This window comes from Aethalodelphis obliquidens, unplaced genomic scaffold, assembly GCF_003676395.1.
Source record: "Aethalodelphis obliquidens isolate GAN/ISIS:26980383/991018 unplaced genomic scaffold, ASM367639v1 scaffold2, whole genome shotgun sequence".
Lineage (NCBI taxonomy): Eukaryota > Metazoa > Chordata > Mammalia > Artiodactyla > Delphinidae > Aethalodelphis > Aethalodelphis obliquidens.
The window spans coordinates 34,139,407-34,143,447 of NW_020837946.1; the positions used below are offsets into that span (position 1 = coordinate 34,139,407).

At 43.1% G+C, this 4,041-nt stretch overlaps 1 pseudogene; it reads right to left on the reverse strand.

Annotated features, from left to right (window-relative positions):
- Positions 1–1,321: 1,321 nt before the first annotated feature.
- On the reverse strand, positions 1,322–2,799 carry LOC113629719 (peptidyl-prolyl cis-trans isomerase FKBP1A pseudogene; annotated as a pseudogene).
- Between the last annotated feature and the right edge of the window lie 1,242 nt (positions 2,800–4,041).

The following is a 4,041-nucleotide window of genomic DNA, read 5'->3' on the forward strand; positions in this document are numbered from 1 at the left end:
ACCAGCCAAGCTCATAGATACAGAGAAGAGATTGGTGGTTGCCAGAGGCAAAGGGTGGGGGGATGGGGGAAAATGGGTGAAGGGGGTCAAAGGTACAAACTTCCAGTTATCAAATAAATAAGTCATGGGGATGTGGTGTACAGCATGGTGACTAGAGTTAGTAATACTGTATGGTATATCTGAAAGCTGCTAAGAGAGTAAATTTTTAAATATTTATTTATTTATTTAATTTATTTAGTTGCACTGGGTCTTAGTTGCAGCAGGCAGGCTCCTTAGTTGCAGTTCGCCAGCCCCTTAATTGTGGCATGTGAATTTTTAGTTGCGGCATGCATGTGGGATCTAGTTGCCTGACCAGGGATCAAACGCAGGCTCCTGCACTGGGAGCGCAGAGTCTTAACCACTGCACCACCAGGGAAGTCCACAAGAGAGTAAATCTTAAACGTTCTCATCATAAGAAAAAAAATTCTGTGTCTATGTATGATGATGGATATGAACTAGACATTGTGGTGATCACAATATATACAAATATCAAATCATTGTGTTGTACACCTGAAACTAATGTAATGTTGTATGTTAACTATGCCTCCATTTTAAAAACCAGAATTAAGTCCAAATTAAACATTTGTTGAACATTTATCATGTGTAAGGCACTGTGTAGGAGATAAAAGAATAAACAAGGTAAGATTTTCAAGAATTTAAAACATGCTAGAGAATAAAGCAAGTATAAAAATAACTGAGTTACAAGGTAAGGCAAGATATATTTTACTAGGAGGGTACAAAGTTCTGAGCAGTTTATGGGAGGGAAAGGTCATTATCAAGAATCAAGACTCACTGACAAACTGCAATATCAGATTTATAGTCTTAGGAAAAAAAAAAGTTTGGTTGGCAAAATACTGCATGTGGACAAAATGTCTCTCGTGCCTGCCACGTAGAGAATAGACCCACTATTAGTAATGATAATCCTGCACCTGTATGTAAGTACCAAGAGGAGAGAAATTTGTCTGTTTTGTTCATTGATGTATACTTTGTGCCATAAAGATCCCTGGTACCTAGGAGGTGCTCGCTAAATATTTAAGTTAATGAATAAAATTCGAAGAAAAGGAGCTGAGATGTCTTTTTTCTAGTTGTAACTCCCTGAAGCTTCTTGACTTGGACTTTGGAAGAAGGTTGGGCAGGCATGCCTTATTTGCATGCAGGGGTTATGTTCCTTGTAATCTTGAGAAAACAAAACAAAAAATGACCAATGTATTGAATGAGAAATATTTATTGCAAGCAACAGCCATAGGGTAATTGGTTGGTTGCATTTAGCAGAAAGTAGTCGTTTTTTTTTGAGAAAAGCCAGCATAAAGCACTTTTATTGCAATAATAAAACTTGAAACTCATATGTAGTGCAGGGGGTGGGGTAGGGGTGGGCGAGTAGGCAGCAATTTCTCCCACCAAATCACTACACAGGACAGCAGAGGGTGAGAGGGAGGAAGGAGAAGCCAGGAAACTCTGAGATCAGCAGGGGGAGCTGAGCGTCAAAAAACAGGAGATGCTGAAGCTGTGATGACCAGCATCATTTTCTTAAGACGACACTCAAGGATTTGTCATGATGACTGGGCTTTCATGGGTGTTAAGTGTCTACAAACAGCACCTTCAATTTAACTTTCGATTAAAGTTCTTAAAATTTAGGAAGTGGAGTCTGGATAGCTATGAGATTACAAAAGTCCTAAATATCCATTAGAAAAACCACAGGATGGAAAAAAAAAAAAAAGCCAGGTCATGAAGAAGGCTTCAGAGGTCCCTGCTGGCCCGGTGACACACACCTGTAGTGTCCAACATCTCAGTGAAAATGATCTGCTTTCAAAAGGCAGAGGGTTAAGGGGAGGGTGGGGGTGGGACAGTGGAGGCAAAGGCTCTCCCCTTCCCACTTTAGTTTTGGGTAGGGCTTTTAATTCAACCCGAGGACATCTCTCAACTTGGAGAATAATTCGGCCCTCAAAAGCGCCTCAAATCTGCTATGGCTTTGCAGCGCAGCAGCAAGAATGTTTAATATATAATAGATAAAACTTTCATCCAAAAATAAAATAAAATATTCTTGCACTCCCCCCAACACCAATTCCTATTCTAAAGTTAACCCATTATTTGTGCTGTTAATACTTGACTAGTACTTAACTGGAAACCTAGATCCAAAGGACTGAAACTCAATCTTCACTCCAAAACGAAAAGAAACTAAAATGGGTAACTTGAGGTTTATGGCATATAGTTCAGGTCAACACACACACGAGGAGAAAGGTGAAGAGCAAAGCCGGTGACAGAACACATTCAGTCAGGGAAGATGTTTATACGAAGAGTGTAGTGGAACATCAGGAAAAGCTCCCTACGGACTCGCTGTGCGCATCTGGAGGCGCCGGATCCTTCCATGGCACATCCAAGAATGGGGAGATCAGGGAGGAGGCCATTCCTGTCATTCCAGTTTTAGAAGCTCCACATCAAAGACGAGAGTGGCATTTGGTGGGATGATGCCTGGGTGCCCAGTGGCGCCATAGGCATAGTCTGGGGAGATAGCTTGGCTCTCTGACCCACGCTCATCTGGGCAACCCCTTCTTCCCAGCCTCGGATCACCTCCTGCTTACCCAGCACAAACTTAAAGGGCTTGTTTCTGTCCCGGGAGGAATCGAATTTCTTTCCATCTTCAAGCATCCCGGTGTAGTGTACCACGCAGGTCTGGCCGCGCTTCGGGAAGGTGCGCCCGTCTCCGGGGGACATGGTCTCCACCTGCACTCCCATGGCGGTGGCGGCGGCGGCGGCGGCGGATGCGGGGCTGGTGGGCGGGCGGGCGGCGCGACAGGCGGCGTGGACAGAGAGCGAATCTGGCGGCGGTTCCGCGGCTGTGCCTCGTCCCTCCGCGGAACGGCTGCCAGAAATTAGTCTTGACCTCTGATGGTTAGTATTTTTATTACCAACTCATCAGCAAGTAGGGGAAGGTTACATAGCATGTGTCAGAAAGCTTAGGCTTAGCTCAGTTCTAACATCCTCGCCAAGGGATTGGGGAAATGCCTCCCAGTCCTGGAAAATGTGCCCAGGTTACCATCACAGGCCTTTTGTAAGTGATCTGTTTTCTTGTAGGCAATTGGAACCAATGAAGCCTCTTAGACATTGGAAAATATGTGACCCTCTCCAATCCTCCATTCCCACTAACCCTTTATTGATTCATAGATAAGGTGTTAATCTGTGACTAATCATCTCTATTACCTCACTTGTATATTTAGATCTCTAATTTTGTTTTCTTAATATAAACTTTTTTTTAATACATTTATTTATTTTATTCATTTATTTTTGACTGCGTTGGGTCTTCGTTGCTTTCTCTAGTTGCAGCGAGTGGGACCTACTCTTTGTTGTGATGCGCGGGCTTCTCATTGCAGTGGCTTCTCTTGTTGCAGAGCTCAGGCTCTAGGCACGTGGGCTTCAGTAGTTATGGTGCGCAGGCTCAGTAGCTGTAGCCCATGGGCTCTAGAGCACAGGCTCAGTAGCTGTGGCGCACGGGCTTAGTTTCTCCCTGGCACGTGCGATCTTCCCGGACCAGGGCTGGAACCCATGTCCCCTGAATTAGCAGGCGGATTCTTAACCACTGTGCCACCAGGGAAGCCCTAGATCTTTAATTTTGAATTCATTCATTCAACAGACACTGCCTAAACACCTATCACAAAGGTACAGTCCCTATCTTCAAGAAGGCCATGATTTAATGAGGGAGTCAGACACTGAGTGAATAATTAAGACACATTATGATTAGTGCTATAATAGAAATATGTTTAGGGTTTAAGGCTGTAAAAATTTCTTTCATTTACTTATAAATGTAGAAATTGATTTATTAGAACTATAATTGCTGATAAACCCAGGCCAAATATAAGGGAGCATTTATAAGCCATGAATGAAGGAATTAATACCTTGAGTTTAATCTCTGTATTTTTTTAAATATTTATTTATTTATTTGTTATATTTATTTTGGCTGTGCCAGGTCTTACTTGCAGCATGCGGGATCTTCGTTGCGGCATGTTT